We start from the raw sequence: 25,926 nt of genomic DNA on the forward strand, positions 1-25,926 counted from the left end.
AGGAAGCAGAGGGACAGCAAGAACTGGGCTGACAACAGAAAAGGTTGTGTGCCTTCCATAGTTTGTGTGGTGTTTGTAAATAAGTCTTGGTGATTTTGCTCATTTTAGTGTACTTGCATCACTCTTTGGTAAAGCACAAAACACAAAATGCATAGTAAAACCAAACCAACCTTCACATTAAATGATTAAGAACAAAAATAATAACAAAACCATACAGAAATATTGTATGAACACTTGAACCACACGTTTATAAGTACTGATGCTCAGCTATTTAGAAAAGCATAAATATTTATTTGAGATGATTACTAAAGGTAGGGAAGAAAAACCTCAAAAATGCTTGATAAAGCTTGAATCATGCTAAACAGATTGCTTACCTCCAACCACGTGTGTGCTTGAATATAAGGGCCAAGCCAAATAAGCAAACCTGAAACTACTATCACCTGGCATGCTCAGCTTGAATTTATTTGTGAGTCAGCAGACCTACAGTTGGTATTAGATAAAGGAGACAACAAGTTTAGTAAGTAATTGAAGACAGAAAATCAAGTTAACTGTCCTGGGTTTGTCTGATTTATAGTTGTTTTATTTTTAAGATAACTGCCATGTTTTGTCTTAATGCACTTGTTGCACATGAATATAGAATGGTGGTTGCTCGTTAAGATATTAAGAAAAGGGCTATTTGACTTATCCAGAATCGTTGAAGTAAGTGAAATAGTAACTTTCTGATTTTAAAAAGAGCATGGGATTTCTTTTTCCTGCATGTCACATCATCCTGTTCCTTCTCGGTGTTCCTCAAAAGACAATTTTTCAATATTTTTTTCCTTGTAAACTATCATAATGAACTTGTAAAATGTTAGGAATAATATCTTGCTTCATAATTTAATTTATTAGAATAAGTTTAATAGCTGCCAATGATCATAACGTGCTTATTTTTGACTTCTGGGACCCTACCTGTTATGATACTCTAGACCTAAATGAAAGATTATATTGTATGTCACAGTGTGTGAGTCTTTTTACACATGGGATGTGCTAGGAATCTTTATTTCATTAGTCTTGTTTTTATTGTTGTTTTTGTTTTAATAAGACACCTTTCATTGACGAAAAGTAGGTTTTTCAGAAATATGAAAAATACAATTTTTCTTCTCTTTTATTCTTCTGATATTGAATTTTCCTAATAAGATTGGTTTTGTTCCTGAGTGGCAGACTGATGACTAACCATATTCTGCACATCCTGGTTCTGTTAATATCCATGCTGCAATTTGGCCAATGTTCCCTTTTAATCTTTTTTAAAAAAAAAAAAAAAAAAAGGAAAACAAAAGCGAAAAAAGAAAAGGAGGTGGCTTTCTTTTAACTGGTACAGATACTCTGCAGCGAAAGGTGACACCTCTGACCCTGTTGTTTCTACGCTATGTACAGGGCTTTTTTCCCAACCTCTATGTTGAATTTTTGTGTGTACTGAAAAGCAAACCTACTGTCAAATCTTTATTTCCTGTTTATTCTACTGAATCTGAGAGCTTTTACGTAAAGCAGCACTTTAAGTGCCTATAGAGATTGTGCCTGCACATACTGTCTACATTAAAATCTTCCAAGTGGGGTGGGAGCGGGAGGGTGTGAGCTTCAGGAGCTGCACTTTGGTTACCCCACATCCTTCTCTTTAATACTGTCCATTTCCACTCAGAAGCACTGTTCATCTTTGCTGAAGGGTTCCTAGGTAAAACATTTGCATATTAGAAGTAATATGCTTATGGTAGCTTTTTAGTAAAGCTACAAACTTCTGAGAAAATAAGAGCATCTCCTTTGTAATGCTGATCTGCAACGTTACTTAAAATGTTCAGTGTTTCACAGTACTGTGTAGGTGCAGTATGATACTGTGCGGCACAGCATAACAACTACCTTTTCTGTCTGGCAAATCCCAGCTCCCCAGTGTCAAGGTAAAATAGTGTTTACTGTGGATAATTCTTGTAAAGAAAAGGTTGTTAGTTCTTCTCAATTGCTAGTGATTTGGTAGAGAAATGTGTTATGGTAGGGAGGGCTGAAATTGATAAGAGTGAATGAAGGAGTTTAATCATGTATGAGTAGGCACCTACTTGAACTGGCTATTTGGATAACTGGATACTGGATAGTTTCTAGCTCCCACTTAGGCAGGCAAATGCAGATTTCTAAACTTCAATTGAGAAAAGGAGCTGGAAGCTCAAAACCTGTTTTCTTCATAGCTGAATGGGAGCTGAACTTCTAAAAATGTGGCTGCTTTTTTAGCATCTGAATGGATTTTAAAAATCTGTTCTTGTACATTTGATTTCAAAATACAGACTAATAATAATAGGAGTAGCTTTTAGTGCTGCATATTATAACATTACAACACTGAAGTTTTTTGTGATACTAAAGGAAAATGTTGAGAAGGTGGCAATCTGTACTTTCTCAAAAGACCTCTGTCATGTTAGGCTGCTTTTATAAACCTGTGCCAAAACTGATCATTACCAGCTGTCTTAGAGCTGACAACTTGCTTTAGGTATACTTCTAAGAAGCTGTTAGCTCATCTTGTTTGAGGTCATCTTATATGTTCAAACCAGTATGTGCTTATTAGCCCAACTTTTATTGATCGATGTTTAGTTTTAATTAACATAATGTCATATATTAAAAGATCTGTAGGCATGATCTATGGTTATAATTTTTACTTTTTCAAGAAGAAAGATGTCAGTGTGGAGCTAGTGCACAGACCTAAGAGCTGTTGTGTGTCCTTCATAATGGAGGTTAGCCCTTTAGCGCAGAGGTTTGAAAGCCTTTTCAGAAGAGTTGACAAAATGGGCTCTCTGAGGCACTTGAAAGATTCCAGTATCTTTTTATCTGAAACAAGGACATAAAAAGCAGCTGGGAATAAAATATAGCTGAACAGATGAGATACAGTCTGTTTTCTTCTAAGTAAAAATAGAGATTGCTGTTCGTTTTGAGACTATATGATGCAATAAGAGTTCACTTCCAGTGTAACTATACCTTATACTCCAGAAGAGTTACAATGACGAGAACGTTGCAGTTACCTACTTTGCCAGCCTTATTCCAAGAGGTGTCAAGGGAAAGAGCAGATGTGTGTGCTAGGATATTATTTAGATTCTTTTTTAGTGATGATCAAGATTTTCTTATGTAGTAGACCTTATGTCATAAAAATCGCAAATGAGAACACAAATCAACCCTGCAAAGATCATACTAAAAACATCAACTAAAAATTCCAGGAAGTATAAATTTTTAAACTGTTTCACTAAACTACCAATGTGTTAGGCTTAGCAGATGTCTTCCTTCCAGTTTTTATAAACATTTACGGTTCTAGCAAGGCAGGTGAATGCTTAGCATTAGTGAGTTTTCTGTACTTAAAGCCATAAATTATTTGTGATTCATGTAAATATCTTTATATGCCAAGAAATGCTGCCAAGTGAACACTGGTCAGCTATTTAGAACACCTAGTATGAAAACAGGCTTCTTTAAAGTGGTTTTATTTTTTTTGTTGTTTGGGTTTGATGGTTTTTTTTTTGATGTGTCTCTCATATGACCTGAGTTGACTAAATCTTCTCCTTGGCAAGGAATACTGTCTTTGACACCTGTCTTAAATTTACCTTTCATAGATAGCTGTTAGACAAATTTCATTTTGTGAAATCACAAACTGTCTTCACTTCCCCAAGTCATCCCTGAAATAATCAAATTTAGGTCAAGCCTGTCCTCCAGCTTTGATTGCTGTTAAGGCTCCGCGTGTCCCTGCTGCTTGCTCCTTGCTTTTTCCAGATATGTTTCCCACAAGAGGGTGGGCTAAGAAGGTGGATATCTCAGCAGCAAGTAGGCACACTCTTTCTCCCAGCAGAACCTGGGAATCCCAATGTGCCAGGAAGGTAACGTGTTTTAAGAGGCAAAGGTCAGTATTTTCCAAACGCCTTTTGTCTAGAAAAGTGTGTTGCAAAGTACACAGCTTTCTCACCATTTTTAAGTATTGTGGTTTTGTGGTTGCAGAATAAAACATGCCAGTAAGTAACACTGCAGAAATTGAGAAAATTCCAGAGAACAGAAAACTTCAGAGTTTATTGTGAAACATATGCACCCAGTTTTGAGAAAATGTGATTCATAATTTCTAGCTGCACTTTCCATTTGTTCACCATTTTGCTGTCCTAGTTTTGATTCAGAAACCAGCTCTTGAGCAAGAATCTTAATTTAACTTTAAAAGTCTCTGGGTTGTAAAAGTGATGGTATTACGTATATATAAAGTTACATATTTTAGTCTTTGTCTGTGTAACAGACTACCATCCAGAAACATCTGAAATGACAGCAGACAGCTTTATTTTTCCAGTAAGCCATAAAAATGACTAAACAACAGAACAGTTAATGTTACAAGTTGCAGTTAGGTATTGTGCTACTAAGTGGAGAACACAGCAATAACTTTTCAGTATGTCCAACTTATCTATCAAGTGTATACTTTTATGCACTTCTATACTCTTTTATATAGTTTCTTGCTTTAATATTTTTCTGCTAGATACTTCACATCATACTGTGATGAAATTCCTTTCAAGGAAATTCTGACAGCATAATGAAGAACACTGTTTGTACATTACTTAATGATACATTTCTTCAGCTTAAACTGAACAATTGTATTTTACAGTTTCCTGGCTGAGAATATACAAAAAGGAGAATAATTTTTGTCACAAACTCCAGCTTGTATTTTCTCAACTACACACATCCTTGAGGGCAAAACTGAAATTACTTGAGCTTAGTTTTGAAACTGCATACTACAAACAACAGTAAAGAGTTTATGTCGGGAGTAAGAGGTTCACAATGCGGTATCATATTTCAAAATATCTTGGTGCATAATTGCTGGCCTAGGTGCTTATTGCATGATTGATGAATCTGAATGCATACAAACATGGTTAGCATTCCTCAAACTCCATTTACAATGCCATGAGAAAATGAATGGTGCACAAAATCAAATGCCATTTGTTGCGCTTAAAAATAAATGAGGGACAGGGGAGGTGCAGTAGTGAGTTGGGCTTATTTCAGCCATTCTCCATATCATAGTCTCAAGCCTTTCTACTCTTGGAATCTGTCTGTCTATAGCTGTCATAAAAACCTAAAAGAAAATGGCACCTTTCTTCACACTATTAAAGTCTAACAAATTTGAGACTGAAATGTTTGGTTTAATGAATGTTTTAATTAAGTTGGTTTTGAAGTTATATTGATGAAATTAGATTAGAGAGATCATTTCTTGGAGAAAAGTGGATTGCTGAGGCAACAGAGGAGAGTAATGAAGTGAGTTTCTGTGATTTCATTAACAGTTCCCTTGATCTAAAAAAATTAAATATACAAATGTTGTTTAACTATCGCAGTTCTTTTTCTAATGAACACTTCAATGAAAACAGATAAGTATGTTCTATATTCTCTTCACATTCACTTGTAGTTCTTTCAAATGGAAACAGAGAAACATGGGAACATCATATTTGTCTCTTCTTCCAAGTGCAGAGCCCACCATTGCTTACCCAGAAGCTCCAGCATGTGTAGACCACACAAGGTCATCCATCTCTGTGTTTATCTAGACCAAAAGATTGCTTTCTGAAAATCCTGAAGACATACAACTGCAGAGGTACGCTCACCGTTTCTAATTTTCTTATGGCGCTCTGACATTATCACTTCCTGGGCTGGAAGTTGGAAGTGTGCAGTTTGGCAAGATGAGAAAAGACAGATCTATCCACGCTGCAAAGTTCATGACAGGTTTTTCTCACGTTTTTGATGGTTTGAGTTGTTTTTTCTTGTTCTGTACCAGTTCTTCCACCGTCTGTGCAATTCCCATTAATAGTTGTGAGTGATTTGTGTGTCTAATTCTTCATGCAGAGTATTGAAAATCTACCCTAAAGCTATGAAAAAATAATGGAAAAAGTATGTATAATTGAAAATAGTCTTAATCACTGGAATGTTGAAATCCACATGGCTTGGAAGACTTGAAAGATTTCTTGTTTTAGAAAAGTTGAATTGAAAAGTGCTGTCATTTTCTTTAAATACATTCTTCTGAATAAAACATCCGTTCCTGGCACCAGCAGCAAGCTTCTAAACATGTTCAAGATGACATGATTGATAACAAGGATGCTCTTCTCAAGATGTTTCTAATTTCATCTCTCTGTTTCAAGAATGTTAAACTTCCAACATGATATATGATATAATAACAAATATTTAAACCAAAGATTAATATTTTTCTTAAGACTGTACAGTAATAGGAACCGAATGGAAATCTGAAAGCTAGTTGCTGACTCTAGATGTGGGTAAACTCTAGAAGCTACTGTCACAGTACAAATTATTTCCCACTTAATACTCCAGTGGTAGACACGTTTCCAACTTCAATAAATGAATTTATTCATTTAAGCAGGGTCTTTCCAGTTTGACAATAGCAGCACATAATTTCAGGTCTTAGCGGATTTATTAAATTTATTTTGATATGATAGTCCCTGTAGTTTTCACCTGATCTGAGGAAGACACTTTTCTTTTTCTTGGATGTTAGTTGAATCTAGTTGCTCTCAGAAAACTAGAATCAAATAGAGTTTGGAGTCTCTACCTCCAAACCTCAAAGATAAGTAAGAAAGGTTGGCTTTCATGGATTCTTTGTAAGTCTGTACCCCAGAGCTTCCAGTTTTTGAAACTTTTAGTGTCCAGCAGCTAATTTGATCTGAGATTCCTCCTCCACTTCGAAAAATTTCTGTCATTGCTTAAGAGATGGCCAATGTTAATCATGGTGTCTGGGTCAGCAGTGATCCATTTCTATGTGTAGATAGCCTGTACCCAGGAAGAGTTTCAGATTTGTCAAGGCAAGAAGCAATGCCGTGGCCTTTTAAGACAAAGGGTAGCCTGAAGCATTTTAGCCTAGATATGGGAAACAGCCAAAGAATTCTTATTCTGTTATATGGAGTCAGAATCATCTTGAAATATGAAGAGTGTGTTTGATTTTTTCATAAAGGTTTCTGGACCAGACCAGCTCCCAAGGTTTTTTGCTGTTCCCAGTAAAGCGTTGGGGTTTTTGTTTTTCCATCTGAAAAAGGTGATCTCTCGGAGGGTTGAGTGGATACACGTTTGAAGGTCAATGTCATTTCTCATCTAGTGCTTGCCAGCTGGCAGTCTCCGCCTGCAAATCTCTGAATTAACATCATGGTTTTAAAACAATTAAATTTCAGGAACAATATGTGGCTCATTAATGATAGTGGAACTTGATATGGGAAAGGACTATCTGCTCAATTTTAATTTAAAATGTGTCAAACTACATGACATGGTGTATTATGATTGTATATTGGTGCCAGACAATGGTGTTACTGTAAATAGTATTAACTGGCTGGCTTAGGGAAACCCAAGAAAATTTACAGTTGATGTATCAAGTTATAGCTCAGATTCCAGCTTCAAGTTACATCCTTGGCAGAAGACACAGCTAAATAAGGAGAGTGAAATGGAAGCAGTACCTTGGATATTTAGCAAGTTCCAGTTGGTGTCATACCCTGAAAGCTTCCTATTGACGCCTCGTAGAAGACTTTTTCTATAGTACCTCTAGACCTCCTCACTGGTTTTCAGGAAGAGGAAAATAAGCCTTTTGGGTCGATCACAAACCAAATTCCTTGCACCTTTTCAATTCAGTCAAAAAACACCTCCAAGGGGAAGAAATTGTTAAGCAGTAATAATGACCTCTCTGTGAAAGTCATGTGCAGAACTAGAAAGATGGATAGGTCAGCTGTTGCTCTGACTTTTAGGAACAGGGCCAAGGGGGTTATTTCTATGTGATTCACTTACTGAGCTATACATGGAAGCAGGCCTCAGTTTACTGAAGTACAGCCTGCTGGGCCTGGGCTTCTAGAGAAAGGTTGTTTTTTTTTAAAAAATAAACCCCGTATTTTTCCAGTCCTCTGTTCCAGTTGTTGAGAGTTACCCCTCTTAAAATTATCTTCCTGCTCATAAAGCCATAAACAAAATACAAAATCTGACTAGAAATAACCCAAGCCACTCTTTTGGAAAAAAACTGAAGATAATGTCTTCTATATTTATCAAACCAACCTGTAGAACTGTAATAATAATATAAGAGTATACATTAATAGATAGCTTTATAGATATGTGAAAATATCACTATTATATGACTCAGACTAATAACTGACAAGAAAGGAAATCCAGAAATAGGAGAAACAGCATCTGACACTGTAAAAAAATATAGTATGCTATTCAACTTAAATAGGCCTTTTATTTTAATAGTCTCCTCTAACCAGCTGCAAGTGACCTGCAAGTGTTTGAACAGAGAAAAGATAAAATACAAACATTGTCATAGGAAGTCAGTAATTAAAAACAAGAGGATCAAGTAGAAAGTTGTAGTTTAGGCTTTGCTGCTATATATACCAGTAGAGCTTCTGGTCTCCCTGTCTTAAGTTCCTTCTCATTCCTGGAATCCACCAGCAATGGGTAGCTGATGAGCTAAATGTCAGATGGGCGTTGGGAATGCAGATCTGTTCTTCCATCTCCCTTTACCACTCAACAGTCTAAATAAAGAGTTTCAGAGGAACCAAAGAACCACACTCTGCATAATACTTGGCTTCTTCACACTTTTAAGTAATGTTCGTAGAATTGCCAGAATGCTAGGGGAGAAATAATAGAAAAATACTATGTATATCTATAGTTATTATAATTATTAAGAATGATTATTAGTAATCTGATTATTATTTTTTCTAAATCCCAGGCTTCTAAAGAAGAAAATGATTTGTCTTGGATAGCTGGAGACTAGATAAATCTAGAGAGTTTAGACTCAGAACTCAGTGGTACAAAAAGCATCCTCTAAGTCATCACCTAGATGGTTTAAATTGTGCATCATAGAAAATTCAGATTTGATGTTATCGTTATTTCTCAAGGGGAACGATATCTTGTGGCTGAAACAGGGCAGCTCCACAGAACATAGTCCCCTTGCAGGTTCAAAAAAGTGCTTGCTAGACCTCACGTCCAGGGTGACTGCTGAAGTTGCTCACTAGTGAAAAGGGGATTAACAAAGTATATGTGCTTCATGTGGTACATTCCCTGTGGCAGGGAGCGTGTGGTGCTGTGATCTGACTGTTGGAAAAATCTTCCTTTGGATCTTTGAGCATCATCAGCTGGTAGCTCATGAAGCCTGCCCACACTGGCTCAAGCTGAACTCCTCCTGCAATGGGGAGGGTGGGTCAGGGGTGTGTGAGAGGACAAGCTTACTCTGCCCAAGGCTTGGGCATCCCTTGGAGGCATTATGCATAATTCATTCGTCAGTTAACTACAGTTACTGACAACAACCTTCATTTTCAACAACCTTGATAATATGTTACCAAAATCCCAGAAGGTTTAGCCAGAGTTCCTTTTCAAGACAATTGCAGCTGTTTAAATAATTAAATTTAATTTGCTTTGCCATGATACCAATTTGTTGTTTGTTTTCCTTGAGGTTTTAGCTTAGAAGCCTTTATAGATTTCATCTGCTATTATCTGAAATGTAGAATTGTGATGCTCAAAATTATTTTAGAAAGGCTGTTTGTGAATTCATCTGGGAAAGTTTCACTGCACCAAAGCTATGGCTCCGTTCTTCTCTCATTACACCACCTCTTTTTCCTGAAATATGGCAAAAAATTATTAAACCATGAAATGTGCTGGTTATTCATTTGCAACAGTGAATTTTCTTGGAACTTCCACAGTCTTTCTTGTATCTCAGTATGATAAAAAAATCACAGAATCTTGGCCTGAAAAAAACCCATCCTTAATTTTCTGGTGTATATTTCCAAGTACATAATGCTGGGTTTTTTTCTGCTGTCCCTCTGTAAAGGCGGAATTCTAGTCGTGGATTTCCACATGAAACACAGCTATGACCACTTTTAAACTTGAGTAATTCAAGTTAAGGTAAAATTCAGATTCAATTGTAACTTTCTAGGGAAAGCATCTGGAGATACTATTAATTTGTGCTTTCTCTGAGGAAAAGATTCTTTTAAGTCCATTCTTTAAAATACATCTTTACTCAGCTGTGGATCTTCTCGTGTCTAGCTCATGGCCATTATTCTTGGACTCTAGGACTTTTCACCTCTAACCACCTCAAACAGTTCCTCACTATCCTTGTTTTGTTGTTATATTTACATTCCACTGATATATCTCCTCTGTTCAATATCATTTTCCACTACTCACTTCTTCAAATGTGATGGCCTCAGATCCTTAGCTTGTGTAAATTAGATTAGCTCTCCTCTGGCTAGGAGTAAATCAGTGGGACTGCCACTGATTTACACCAGCTCAGGATCTGTCCTGGTGCTTTGAATCATTTTTATAGCGCCTCTCCAAGTAATCAATGGCATGTCTGTACTGTACTGAACTGTGGACTGAGTTCCAGCCTTAGGAGGAATTCTGGTCTTGGTTATGTTGATTGAATTTCATTTAAAGTAAGAGTCCCACATGTGTACCTAAGGGCACAACTCAGACTTTCCTCACCTGAATACAGAAGAGTAATCGTCCTTCTAAATAGAAAGATATATCTGTGTGTTCTTTTTAGATGCTGGCTGTCAGGAGTGTTCGTTACTGTTCTCTTAGAATCCACTTAGCCAAAGAAAAGAATTACGACAAAGTAGATAAGTAAAATGAAAGGTGGATTCACAATGGGAAGAAAGGTAAGAGTTAACTGGGTTTTAATTAGTACCAGATTGCATCTAGTTTTCAAGTGCTTTCTGGGGGAGGATACTCAGATTTCCCATCTCCAGCTGGGTTTGGGTTTCCAAATCTCTGTCAAACTAAGCCTGTTTCCTTGGTAACTATCTCACTCTCCCACCTATGTATAAGAACAATTCTTTCTGCTGAGCCGTGATGGTGGAGACAAAAGAGAAGGAATAAGGTGAGTCTACTGCACAAGAACCCTCTGCACAAATTCCAAGTGGTTGGGTGTCTGTGGGTTCTGTAAAGGTTACATGAATTAGGTAAGAAGAAGGAAAAAGACACTGCATACAACATGCTTTCCTCCAGAACTGATATTTTTGCTCCATCATGGTGAAGTTTTACATATAAAGAGTTGCAATGGTAAATGAAAAATATCTCATACATATGTGGATGCTCAGGAGGTTGGGGGTTTTTTTGTCTTCTTGAGACATTTTCCTTTCCCCTGTGATTGCACTTGACTAACCCCTAAATCTGTACCTAGAATCAGTTGTTGGTTTGAGATCAGTGGCCAAGTTCAAGATCCTTGGAAAATGTGACTATGAGACCAAAATTATAATTTAGAACTAATATTACATCATTGCTTTCTTCTTAATTGTACTAAAAAATAAGGATTTGTCAAGGCTTTGAGAGTCATTCATCAAGATTTTTCCACATTTTGGCTTTGGATTTTAGACAAATTTGAGGCCATTGGAATCTGTGCATCTCACTAGAAATTATGATTTTATTTCTCCTGTGCTGTGACAAATTTTAAATTTTGCTCTGAAGACCTTCTTTATCTCTTATGTTGAAGTTCTGTGAAGTTCTGTTTTAATGGATGCATTTGTCATATATGGTTATATATATGATACACACTGAGTCTCAATAGCTTTTTAATCAGCCTGATAATTCAATCCCCTTATACAACCTTCTTCCTTAGTTTACATTACATAAAGGAGCTGACACTTCAATTATAATTTTTATAAAATGCTAATAGACTGTTCACAAATGAGGAAAGCTAAAAACTAATTCTCTGATTCCTTGTCCCAGTTATTCCTCTTTCAAGACAGCGGTTTCCTCATTTACTGAATTGTTTTTGTTACTTTTTTTTAATATAAAACCACAGTTACAGTGATACTGTTACAGATACTACGTCAATTATTTCTTTTAATTGCTTCATCCACCCAGCAGTCCATCTGTTTTCATATATTGTTCTACAGTTGATGACAATTGTTCTACTATAGATGGACATGTTTCATACAGGTGTAAGATAGAAAGTGAGCTTCTACTCAACTCATACATCTCCCAACTGGAGATGGTAATTTCCTGTAGTTTTTAGACAATTTCTAAGAGCTTGAGTCAAGGCCAGTGTACTGATGATCATCAGCTTTTTCAGGGCTCTATGGGAGGCTCAGTTTAGTCTCTGCTGTGGAGAAACACGGCTACACAAACCTAATGGGACATTTGTTAATGAGGTTGGGCATTGGAGGTTGGATATTCAAAGGTCAGCCTTAAAACTTGCAACTCCTTTTTTCTAAGGCAATCTAAGTGTTATATGTATGGACTGAGACAACCTATAATCCAAAGAAATATGCAGAGAGTAAATAGGACACTAATGATACCTCTAGTGAGCGCATGGTGTTTACTTTGACTTTTATAAAGAGGTAATTTGCAAGACTGGAGATAATTCCACTATACTTTATAATTTAAATGTCACTCAAAATGTATGCTGACATGCAACTGATTAACAGCAAACTTTGGTGGCAAATTAATTAGTATTTAATCCAGAGGCTCTATTAAGATGTGATGTGATAAAAATACCTTTTTTTTCCTAGTAGTCATTCAATTAAAATGCACAAATGATCTCGACCATCTTTTGAGTTTCACATATTTTATTTAAAAGCCTAATAATCATGTCTCACTTACATGAAAGTTGGCACATACACAACAAACTCCCAAAATACAGCTTGGATTAATGTGAAGTGCTTATGATAAAAGAGCAATTGTACATTTTTTGAAGAAAAACTAATGCCAATAAATATGGCTTAGATGAGTCTGTTGGTTTTAGCATCTTTTGTGTACTGTTTATATTCCTTACTCTTCCCTTATTTTGCTAAGTGCACTGTGTGTAGTTTTAGACTGTCATTTATCTTTCAGCACCTCTTTGTTTCTTTTCAGAAATCAATGGCTTAAAAGAATGTGACTTTAAAAAAGATTTTTGTGCTCCTAGATGGAATTCTGTGTAAATTATTTATCTTTTTGCAGCTGTTTTCTGTTCTTTCTTCAATATCCTTCCATCTAATTCATTCTTATTGGAGCCCATAATGATATTCTCTTTTGCAGATAAGAGTTATTCTGCTTCAAGCTCTCTGTTAGAACAGTTGTGCCTTTACAGTAAGAATATTAATGCAGAGTTCTTGTGACAATGGCCACTGTTCGGCAAGAAAGAGCCCAAAATTTATTTGGGGGAGGAGGGAAGCCATAAGCTGTAGGTGATAGACTTCAATAAGATACAGCTTTATGTGTGCCTTTCTTTAAATGAGTAAAAGATTTATTTCTCTCTCTCTTGTTAAATTCAGTGGAACCCCATGTTACTGTTGTAATGTCTACAATCACCAGATGCGTATGTATTTTCTTACCAGCTAGATTAGAAAAAAAGAACTCTTTCCTTTCTAGTTTTTATCTAGCTAGAAAAAAAGATACTTTTCCCTTTCTAGTTTTTATCTAGCAGCATCCTTAGAGTCAAGGAAGATGTGGCTTTCAAAATCTTACATTCTGTCAGGTTTTTCTGTTCAGTTCTCCACTGATATTTTTCAGAAACCTTTGCTCGCGCATCAGGAATAGGGTCTACAGTGAACAATGGATAGAACAGCCTGCACATAACTGAAACAAAGAAAAGAAAGTTGTTACAATAAGTCAGTCTAGATCGAACTAAGAGAAATGCCACTCATTTGGGCTGTACCCAAATACAAATCTTTGTCAATTATGCCTTGAAACTAAACAACAGTAGTGGATTTTTAATACCTGTGAAGCTGTATTTGAAGTGATGGACAACAGACTGCTTAGCTGTAGTAAGCATGTCTCTCTGGCACTGGGAATAGAAATTTCAGTACTGGAACTGAAAAATTGGTCATGAAGATTTTGGCTCATTTTGTGTCACACGTTCCTAGATGGAGAGGCCTTTTGGGTATCATTGTTTCCCAGAGCACTTGTTTAGACATGAATAGATAGCATCAAAATGGAACGGGGGAACTTTAATGACAGAATTTTTGTTTTGTAGTCTTAGATATGTCTGTTGTGTTTGCTGGCATGTTTTATCATTACTTGCCATCATAATCACTGTAGCTGTAATATTCTTCAGAGATCAGGAGCTGCGCTGAAATTGGATTTATTTATTCATTTTAACTTTTATAAACTGACTTATTTCTAACACTGTGGCATATATCTTTTATCTCTGCAAATCTAATAATGTGCTAAGGCTACACTCTTGGATGGTGTAAATCAAGACAGATTCACTTAGAACCAAGTCAGCACACAAGCTGAGCATCTGGTCTACAAATTTTCATGAAAGTACTGAACAGTGGGCCATGGCCTTGACTTGCAAATGTCTCTTAGAAATGGAAGTTCCCATAGTTACCTTGTTCCAAACTCAGTATCTGCTTGTCAATTAAATAGCAATTGCTGTGTTGCTCTGCTTAATATTTTAGCTTCTCTCTTTGCAGTGTTTCTCAGATACCGCAAACTTCCTTCTGAGACTTTCTGGCTCATTTTCAGCATTGAAAGTCAGCCTACTGTTGCTGAATGTCAGCAATACAACTACCCACACTAGGACTCAACACCTCCCCTCCCTCTGTCTGTCTCCTTTTTCCATGTGGGAAATGACAAGTTTTCAGGAAAAGCACAGCAGGTGCTTGCGCTCTTGTGTGTCTCAGTGAGCTTCCAGAACCTCCTAATATTCAAAGAACGTGGTATTTCCCTAGAATACCCTCTTTGCCCAGTTTCCAATATAAACTAAGCCAAGGGATTGACATCATCTGACGAAATATTCTTCGTGTCGGGCTTTTAACATTGTCGTTCAACAAAACTAAGACAAAACCTTGCCCTGGAGTCAATGAGCATTCTCCACTAAAGTACCCGAGCACTCTGTGAGGTTTAATTCCCAAATGACTTGTATGTTTAGCATATGGATTTAGTGTGGAAAACTATGTCCTTGTTCTTCATGCGAAAGAATGTCCTCAGCCTTTATCTTAAACTCTATTGCCGTGGCTTTTTAAATATCCTTCTGCTTTTCCTCCCTCTGCTTTCTGCTTGTGTGCAGTCTTTTGAACTTTTAGCTTCCAGCTAAAAGCAGAATTGTCAAATGCAAAGTGAATGACTACTTTGCCAGAACGCAGCACATCTAGGCTGTGGTTGAAGTGGAGGAAACAACCTCATTGTCGTGCCTTTGTGCTCGGTTAGGCTGCCACTTCTGCAAGAGGTGGGCGCTCAGAGGAGCGAGGCAGGGCAGCATCCACAGGAGTCCTCACACCCCTCTGTGGTGGCTCAGGGCCAGCTTTCCCCTCCTACAGAGAAGGAATGTCATTATTCAAAGAGAAAACCGGTGAAGCTCCCTGTTGTTACACTGCCCCACTTTGTAGTGCAGCTACAGGAGGGACTAACCTGAGACAGCTTGAAATGAGAATGCTTGGGATTCGGTACCATAGTAACTGCAGGACCACTGAGCAAAGCATAGACTGGAAAGCCCATTTGGGATTTGAATGAGACATGCAGCTAGACTGCTGCTTTTCATGATGCTTTTTAATAGATTTCAACAGTATCCAAACTTGATAGTAAAAGTTAACAGGGATAGAACTGAACCCTAGCTTTGGCTGCAGTATTGTCATTCCACGTACAGCTTGAGTTTTTTTAAGAAGCAGCTGGTTTGCAACCTCTGGATGTGATTGGAATAAAAGCTTAACATCCTTAATGTATCAGGTTACCCTATTATAGTACCCTATAATATAGCAGTTGGAGGCATAAGGTAATGAAGGGTCTGATTATCAAATGTACTAGAAAAATTTAATGTTGACCTGGACTTTCAGGTGAGCATAGAGAGCTATAAAGTAGTTCCATTTGCTTTGTCCTTTGCTGCACTTACATGCATAATATTTTATGTTGATTATCCCAACAGCATAAATTTATATTGCAGGAAATCTGCAAGAATATTGGTCAGAAATCTCCTTCTAATTTGGTAATTTTTCTTCTCATTCAGATTTATTGCACTGAGCAGATATTTTGAATTTGTCTAGTCATGTAATGTAGAAATTTTCTGTTATGAGGAGTTCCCAGGATCATTATTTCAGAGGTCTCATCCTCCCATCCTTTGCCTAAACATTTAATGGAGTGATTCCTTTCATGAAACAAAGAAGTGCCTTGATCAGGTATTCAGACTTCAAATTTCATCCCTATTACCATGCATATGAGTACAAGGCATGCCATTTCTTCAAGTAAGGTTATAGTATTCATCATAGCTTGAGTTCATAAAAGGATTTCCATAGAGTTGATCAGATATCTGTCTGATTTTGCTGACAGATTGAGCCAAGTATCTTTTCACTTGCAGATTGATTAGAGTGTAAGATTAATCTAGTGTCTTCCAAACCACTTTGCTACAAATCCTTTTTTTTTCACCCTTTGTTTCCCTGAGAAAACCTTGCTGTCTTTTTAATGTGATGCATAATAGAACAGTTAACTACAATACTTCCTGACGATATTGTTACAAAGCATATGTTAAAATGCGATCAAGAGATATGTAGAAGAAAATACACTTTAGCAGTCAAGGTTAGAGGATTACTGTTCTGTAATCCTATTTGTGTTTTTACAGTTGTGTTACTAAAGGGAGCTGACCTTTTTTGGCTTTGGATAAAATAGGGGAACATCTGCCAAAAGGTGTCTGCAAGTGAGGCCTAAAGATATTTGAATAGTAGATGAGAGAGTGCTACCATGCATTTTCTTTGAGGCTAATTCTGATATACTTGAAATAATAAGTTGCTGTTTGACCTGCTACAGACAGAATCACAGCACTAGATTTAGAAGGCTGGGGCTTTAACACAAGCAGGCGGTGTCTTGTCTTGTGTAAGGTGTTAACACCGGGGATGGAAATAACTTACAATAAAGATTGTGCCTTTTAACTGGTGATGTGTTGAACACCAATATTTGGAATAAGTAAATGACTGTATTTTTCCACTGGCTTGAATACCTGAAATGTTTAAGATAAGGTTCATTCCTTTCAGGAGCTTCAATTACCTGAACAAGATTCTTTATACATATTTTTCTTGTAGCACTAGTAAATATTATCTTCATAATTCATAGTGAATGAGATTTTCTGGTTTTGAGTAAATTGTTCCAGTATCTGAAATTATTGTTTATGCAAGACAAGGAATAAGGACATTTTGTTTGGGATTTTTCACAGGTTTTGCATGCTATAATTCTCTAATCTGCTTCTATTGTTTCAGTTCTTTAATTGTTTCTGCTAACATTTATATCCTGTACAACCTCTATGAGAAACATAGCTATTTTAAGAATATACATAAAACCTGGCAATTACATTGTCTTATCAAGTTTTTGCAGCCTATTAAGTTGGTGGTACTGGAAATGATTAGACTTAATACTGTAGGAATGAGAGTCTAAAACAGGAACCTGGGCTCTTCAAGCTGTGATATCTTGGAGCATTCTACAAGTTGAATAGGTTTAAAAACACTGGCAAGGATAAATACATTCGGGGTGGAATTCAAAATGTGCTCAGGTTTTAATAAAAAGAACTGTGCATTAAATAGTCGTAGCTGTGGAAGGTGAATGGAAGAAGGGGTAGATGTCTCATTTAGTTTGGGAGGTTCCTAAGTAATGCTCCCCTGCTTTGTTGGAGAAGAGACGAGTTAACATCTTCAAGGTGAGTTAATGTGGGCTCCAGCCACAGGAAAAGAAAGTGCAGTCCTGGGCTGACAGGCAGCAAATGTGGTCCTGATTTCGTTCCTGGACAATGGACTAGCAAGAACCTGTGCCCGGAAAGGGACTGGTTGCACTTCGGTCTTGGGGCAGCAGCAGAGACTTAACTTTAGCAGTTTAGTTTCTTCTTCATTCCTCATCTTTTAGCTGATCTAGTGTGGACTTAGCCCAGCTGTTTACCACTAAAGAATCTTGTGGGGCCACTCCTGTAAGGGAGTAAGTGGAACATTCAAGAAATGAAAATACTTTTACAAACCTATCAAAAGTAAGTTCTTTTAATCAAAAAATCCCAAGCAAAGCCCTGGAGGGTTTATCATGAAAAGAAATTATTTGGCTTACAGAAGATAAGCAGACCTATACAAGCTCTGAAAATATGAAGCAAAGAGATCTATTACGCATATTATTAGAATGAAAGGTGCTGCATTATCCAATACTTTTGGCAGTAGTGGGAAAAGGGACAGCTAGTAGGAATGTAGGGACAGATGCATAACTGTCAGTTGGCCTTTCAGTTTTATCAGTGCCTGAATGGCTTCTGAGTTTATTATAAGCCCTTTTTTACTTTTTTTCTCTCTCTTTTAAAAAATTAGATGTCAGATGAATTCTGCAGAGCAATGCTGGGGTTCTGTACAAAAAGGGAAATATTTCTTCAGGGAGGTAGAATTGTAAGTGTGCAGGATGCTAGGAAGCTCAGGTTAACATGCTGATCCTGACCCACTTAAATCTTTTGCCTGCAAAGGAAAACCTTTACATTTTGTAATGCTCTGATGGCAAAATAAACTACTCAAGAACTTAGAGACATATGTTGGACAGCTGCTGCAAGTCAGCCCGGCATGAGGGTGGAGCAGTCTGTGTATACTCTCTGAGTAGCTATTATGTTGTTGGAGTCCAAAAGCTATAAAAAAGTTGGATGTTGGTTTTAGCTGGAAATTTTCTTTGCCTAAATTAGTCATCCCAGATGCTACAGAATAATTTGGTGAAGATAAATACTGTATGGAAAGAAGAGATGCTTCTAAATGAACTTTGCAGTCAATTACTTTCAAATGTGTGTGTGTAAATAAATAAATAAATATATATATATATATGAACATAACCAAACATTTGCAGGCTCCTTCAGAGTTAAATATTTTTGAGTTATCTTGGAGGAACCTTTATCATGATTAATTACTGTCAAAGCCTTGTTCTGGAGAGATAAATAGATATACAGTTGTATATTTGTAAAACATATGATTTTGCATAGTTTATAAGAACTTATTTCTGAACATCCCTGTTTGAACTTACAAAAACTCAGTCTCGCTCTTCCTTTTTAAATAGTCAACAGCTGTGTTATTTTCTTTCATTCATTCAGTTAATTTTTTCCACATTTAAATAGCTTGAGAGCTATGTTAAGGCTTCATTCTATTCAAAACTCAAATTAAAATTCTGGTTTCTGCAGTGCCTGGCATTTCTGACTAGCACTTTAGTGACTAGCTCTGATCTTCTCACTAAAGGGTTTACATGACAGTTACAATTTTAGAGGGAAAATAAAAATAAGCAAACAGCCTTTTTCCACTGACATGGCTGTTTACAACACAATGTGGTTGTCTACCTCATGTTCATGATGTAGTTGCACAATTTCCTTTTGTGGGACATTGAATTTACTTAGAATATATTTTAAAGGTAAATAGTTCTCAAGGATTTTCATTACACTGGATACTATTTTTTAACAAATGGAATATGACGACTCTAAACAATTGTTTTTCCCATCCAGTCTCATTGGGAAAATGCAGGTGGACATACCTGTTTTGAATTCTCTTCCTCAAGCTTCACTTACTAGTTGGCATCTAGCAACCAGAAAGAAATATGAAGCTTGTGAAGTGTGGGAAAGCAGCCACCTTTGACAGGGAAAAGGTCAGTCTGGGTCATTTTCTTTGACTCCAATAACATTTGACTTAGACACAAAGAAGCTAGTATGCAACATGAAAAAAACTATCTTTGTTCTGAATGTAAACTACTGACCCAAGACATTTGCTACAAGGTATTCTGGAGCAGTCCTGAAGATTTTAGGACCAATGTTGTTGCCCCTGTCTCTCCCAGATGTCTGTTAAATCAGGATGGATGCTTTACTCAGTTTAGAGAAAATGAAGTGCTAACACAGGGTGCAGGAAGAGATTTATTAAAAGCACTTGTCCCTCTTTGGAAGACAAAGCAGTAGATTTAAGTTAAAACTGTCAATATGGATCATGCTGAAGATAAGCAACATTGAAACCACCACTGTCAGCCTTTTGCAGTCTTGCCCTTGGGCTTGTCTGAAGAGGTGGGAGAGTGGACAAATGTCTTTAAGATCCTTGCTTTGTTTCAGTTTTCTGATTCTATAGATTTCTTCATGAAAGGAACTTACATATAACCTCAGCCTTGATAATGTGTCAGAAGGTTATGATCATTTTTGTGGAAGACATCTCTGGAGGGTTTTACTTGTAATGCTGATACCTCTTTCATCTGTTCAGACTTTTTGCCAACCTTCAGCTCTGTGTGCCGAGCTTCCTACTGAATTGAAGGGCATTCCTTTCACCTTGCTAGAGGGAGCAGGTGATGGACTGAGATAGGATGCCTGACCTAAAATGGGTAAGTCACATGTATTTCTTTTCACACATGCAGGATCTATAAACATCTACCTATCTAATATGATTTGAAAGAGCCAAGTCGTCTCATGCAGAAACAAAGACAGAAGGTCTATGTTAACAAGTCAAGATTTAATCCTTCAGATTAGGTTTTGGTATCAAGAAACCCATGGAAGAACTTGAAATGGCTAAAATGACAATACGAATCTTCAAACCTTTTCAACCATCTCATTTCCAGTTACATCCTTACTAGCCAGCTGTCTCTGCTAAATGCTACTTTTCTTAGCTCCTTCCTACCTTTTTAGCCTGTAGTACCTCCTTTTTTTCTACCTTGCAGTTGCTCAGCTCTTGTCCTTCCCCACTCTGTTTCTTGTCATTCAGTCCCTTTTACCTTCAGCATTCCCTTTTTCTTTCCTGTGGAAACCCACTGGGAATAGATATTCATGGCCAGAGTGATTTGGGAAGGCCTTTTTATAAGTGAAATACGAGTCCATCAACATCCCTGCAAAACCTTTTTCAATTACTCTAACAGCACTTGGGTCATGACCAATTTACATGTGAGCTATGCTACCAGATGCAGTAGAGATCCCACAAGATAATGGGTTTTCATTTGCCATTGCTATGGTTCCTGATCTTGCCTTGAAAGAATAAATTATGCTGTCAGTTACTAACTGCTTGTCATAGTGTTAGAAAGGATGCTAACCCAGACACAGGTTAGGTTCCTCACCTTCTTTTAAGCCTGGATGAGGCAGACTGGCTGCCTGGTTGCTCTGTCGAAGTGTTGGCCATGACTGTTCTCAGTCTGTATAAAGTGTGAAGGCAGTATGGTATATGTTAAAGAGTAATAGAAGTTTAAATTTCAGCCCATAAACCCCTTCTGAGATGTTCTTCTAAGGAGTAGGGAGTAAAGACAGAACAAGAAGAGAATGTGTAGTAAGATGATGATAAAACAATATTATATGCAAATTAAGAAACTTGTTTCCAGTCCTCAATTCTTACACCTTTTTATTGAAATTGTCCAAAGAAGAGACATATATAACGTAACTAACTGATCCCATTATATGAAGTGATGCTGTCAGCCAAGTTGATTGATTGATCATAGGTCTTACAATACCAGCCACAACATTTGTTTTAACTAATATAAGGCAGAAGCAAGAGTGTCTGTATCACATCTGTGCATTTTATGATTTCAGTTAAAGTTTTTATATGTCATTGCTCTTTTTATGATGTGCTTTTACTAGTAGGAGAGGGATTAAAGAAGAGAAAATAAACTATTTCGCCTCTGCCTTTTGACTATCATCAGACTTGATTGGTCCCTGAATCACACAAAGTAGACGATTCTTAGTACTGTATGCATTTTAATATCTCAATATTTTATTCTAAATTTTTTCTACCTGGATTATTATTTTTTTGGTGAGAAGTGTTATCTACCTAAGCACTCCTGGGTCACCCAGATTTCTGGCAATGCAGGACTTGCTCTAGTGCATCAAAGCTAATACGAGACTTGGCTTAGCAATAGTAGGAAACAAGTTCTAAGTATTAAATGTACCAAGCTCTTGCCTATCCAGAAGACAGCATAACAACTTGCTTTTTTCATAACAGCAGAGAACATTCTCTGGATCTTAAATTGGATATTCACTTAGATTGTGGGGAGGTGGTTAAATTGGGCAAGCTGAACAAAAATGCACCCAGTTGTTTGTGCCTAAATGCATTTTCTTCTGGAAACTCTTCCTGGATTATTGTATATTTGGACTTTTGCCCCCATATAATGTGAAACATTTGTACGTGAGATTCCGCCCCCCCCCCCCCCCCCCAAAAAAAAAAAAAAAAAAAAAAAAAGAATATCCATTTTCCAGACATCTCTGATAAAACCCATAATTTAATCTGCAGGTTTGATAGCACTAGAAGGAAAGATTGGAACAAATATGATCATACTATCTCCATTTTCCTGCTGTGATCCATCAGTTCATTATGTCAAGGTCAAAGCTAAAAATTTTAAACTCTTTTTTATTTTACAAAATGGAAAATGTCAGAAAATTTCAGGATTAGCAACAGTGTTGACAGAATCGATGCTACAAAGCATCATTTATGAGAGCAGGAGAACATAAAAATGCTGTGAAGTTCTTAGCTTTTAAGAGAGGAACATGTTCCTCCCCAACAGAGCAATATGCACTTATATTAATACCCTTACTAGGCAAGGTTTTATGGCAGCTTTGTTTGCTACCAACATATAAATCCCTCTGATTTAGATTTGTTTTGACTTCTCCCTTTCTCCAGTACATTCCTCCTTTCCTGTGTTAGTTGTTAGAGATCAATTTAAGCAACCTTCTGCCCTTTGAACTTACTTTCTCTCAGAACTCAAGACAGTCTAAAAGGCTTTCCTCCAGAATGCAGCGGTACTATAAATGGTAGCCACCCTTTGCCCATGTGTCCTTTTGCCTTGGAGTGCTGCTGCAATGAAAAGAAAAAAATCACATATTTTGTGGATGATGTTTTTTGCCTTGCCTTATTGTGTGCTTTCAGCTCCTTAATTGAATTAACAAAGTTTTCTATGTATTTCTTTTGAAAAGCAATGAACTCTGTTTGGTACAAGTCTATAGTAAACAAAAAACCAAATAGTAAAGTGACTGTTCCTTTCATTCCATTAAGTACTTAAGCACATACTTAATTTTATTTGGAATTACAGTGAGACCTTAGCAAATTTTTAAATATATTTCTCAATCAGTTAAATAAGTTAATAAATTGAAAACAAAGAAGACGGAGGCAGCCCAGAATTTTAAACAGCAGACCTCTTCCCTTGCCAGCCCCTCTACCACAAAACCGGAAAACAAACACATAGTAAAGCAGATGTCTGAATTCTGAACAAAATATTTTTAAACATAACTGTCTGGCAGAAAATTGAGAAGGTGGCATTGATCCCAGGAGAATATTTTTGGTTGGTTTTTTTCCCCCGCGCTTTAAAACTTCATCCTGCTTTAATCATAATTGATTTTCTGAAATTCAACTGTTCGTTCAGCTTCCTCACAGCCATAATGTATGACATTGTCTCCCAATAGTTAATGAGTTAAGCATTTCTTAGGCTCTGTTTTTCCAAGTTGATGCTTTTGTTTACAAAATGTACCCTCAGAAATACTTGTTGAATTTTTTTAGGCAAGTGGCAACGTTCTGACAGTTGACTCAATAACTGTTAAATGCCTCTCTCAATATCCTCTCTCAGATATTATCTAATTCAAACTTCCACTTAGTGATTACAGTGGTCAAATCTGAATCTTAATTTTAGGTTCTGAGTAACATGAGTACATAACTTCACATCTTTTGTGTTGGATGCCTGCACTGCTTTACACACATACTAGCTAAGCTAGCCTTCATTTTTCTCAAATCCGATGTTGTGCTGTGGGATAGCTGTGGGAAGCTCGAGTACTTAGAAAGTAAAAATGTAATTTCAGATATAATGTCAGGAATAGCACTGGTAGGATGAGCTTTGTGAGAAGTACATTAAGGGAGCTGTGTGCTGCATCCCCAGCTTGGGAAACACGCTTCAGTCTGAACGGAATGCGGTCCGTAGCCATTAATACAATACAGGGAAATAAGGATAAAAGGAGAGGCTACTTTTGCTCACATGAAAGCACCTCCACCCATATTTCCTTTTTTATATGAGCTGGTGCTGCTGCTGCCAAGCTCGTAACTTCAAAGTCCTTTCTGTCCTTCTAGAGCCATAATTCTGTGTCTTGGTCTCCATTTCCTAGCTGCTCCTTTGCTATTGCTGTTTGTTTTGTTCTTATATCTGCCTATATCTTTTTGGTTTGCCCCAAGCAGATTATTATTCTTAGTGAGTTTGTAACCTCTCTTTGGAGCTTTATCACTGTCCTGCTTTTTATGGATTTATTAAGATTTTTTTTTACAAGATGGTTTTCCTTCACAAGATACCTAGTTCATTCCTTAAGAGATTCTTCCATGCATATGAAAAATTTTCCAATTCCCTGTTAGTATTTTAATTCTTGTTCAGATTGTGGTTTTTTTATATATACTTTTATTTAATTTCCTTACATTCCCACTTCAATTTGATTCTATCTCTTTAAGAATTCATTCAGAAGATGGGTTTGTACAAGATATCACAGCTTTAATCCATGGACTCCTGCTTAGGTATTTTCCTGCTTCTACTGAAGACACTAATCTTCCTTTACAATAAAACAACTTAATAAGCTGCAGAAAATTGATAAGGAATTTAATTGCCAGTGCTTATGCATTTTCTTAGTATAGCTAAAATCCCACCAAAGGTGGTATACAAGTGGTACCAGAAACTCTCAACTAAAGAACTAAAATAATGGGAGCAGATTAGCAAATACATTGTAAAAAAACTGACAAGACATCTTTACAAAGTTTCTTTTATTTATTCAATTTTTATAAATATCACAGAGAGTGATAACTTGGTTTATAAACTGAAGGAATAAAGTGAATGTGCCAACATGAAAAAATATAAACAATTATATTGTCAGTCATTGTTTGAATTATTCATTTGAAATATCTTTTAAGAGCTTTTCATTGCATCTGTAAGGCAAAGAAATGTATTTATAAGAGTAAAATGTACTAAATAATTATTGAGGTATGCATCAAAGAATTCTTTTGATTATTTTAGAATAAATATTTCAAACTGCCACTTCTGATTTTATTGTCGTGTGTTGAAATATTTAATGTTTCTATAAGATTTGAAAGCTGAGGCAAACAAATTTATGAAAAAAGACCAACTTTTACCTTTCAAGGGAATTGGTTAGCTGTTGTGACTGACTCAGAAAAATATAAAAATAATTAAGTTGACAAATAACAAAGTAATCAAAAATGTATTTCAATTAATGGAAACCAATTCCAAAATCTGAAAATTTGTGGTTTTAACTCCACATCTTCTACATCTTGCCAAATAGGACATTATTTTCAGCCTACACTGATTTTTATACAGCTTTGTATTACCAGATACTTATGATGGTTCTGAAAAACTGTCCACTACAAATATACAGATCATATTCTTTCTCCTTGAAAGCACATACTCATTCACCAAAGTAATTCTCAAGGTCTGTATGGGGAAAAAATGAAGTTGCAGCTTCTGTTGAAGGCCATGGAAAATTAGCTTTTAGTAGTTGAACTCGGATAAAAGTTAATTAAGACTTGCTTGATAATCAGCCAATCAAAGTACATATCAACAAAACTACTTTTTTAATAAAAAAAAAAGTCTTACTAGGGAAGCACTTGGAAAATTAAATCAGTAAACCAAAAAATAAATATAATGAAATATACAAAGCACGTAGCAGAAGACTCAAATGCATCAATTATTGTAATATTAAAAGCTCCATAGTTCAATACTCAGCTAATAATGTGGCACTTTAAGAGAAAAGTGCAACAGAAATATCCAGTCCATTCTAAATTTTCTGAAATAAGAAAAGTTTCAAAAACAAGTTGGAGTGTATTTGAAGCATTTTTGGAGGAGTGAGAGAAGCATTAAACATTCAATACGAAGTACAGGTAAGAAAAAATAATAGCTATTTCAAGTTGTCTCTTGGTGCAAAATTAAGTCTTATAATGAAATATTCAGAGCACATTCAATAGCTGTAACTCAGATCAGGCACAGTCCCGGGTCTCTCGATCCCTTTGCTGTTAACAATTAACAGGGTCAGGATCAAGAGACCCAATTAAT

At 36.5% G+C, this 25,926-nt stretch overlaps 1 long non-coding RNA gene across 3 annotated transcripts in view; it reads left to right on the forward strand.

The window, feature by feature from the left end:
* The first annotated feature begins 1,627 nt into the window (after positions 1-1,627).
* Positions 1,628-25,926, forward strand: part of LOC114017783 (uncharacterized) — a 48,309-nt gene continuing 24,010 nt past the window's right edge. For all 3 annotated transcript variants that reach the window (XR_008735153.1, XR_003563029.2, XR_008735154.1), the window contains exons 1-5: positions 1,628-3,895; positions 5,488-5,608; positions 10,529-10,643; positions 19,391-19,530; positions 20,127-20,244. This is a non-coding gene — a long non-coding RNA (uncharacterized LOC114017783). The remainder of the gene's footprint in view (positions 3,896-5,487; positions 5,609-10,528; positions 10,644-19,390; positions 19,531-20,126; positions 20,245-25,926) is intronic.

This window comes from Falco cherrug, chromosome 14, assembly GCF_023634085.1.
Source record: "Falco cherrug isolate bFalChe1 chromosome 14, bFalChe1.pri, whole genome shotgun sequence".
NCBI classification, from domain to species: Eukaryota; Metazoa; Chordata; class Aves; order Falconiformes; family Falconidae; genus Falco; species Falco cherrug.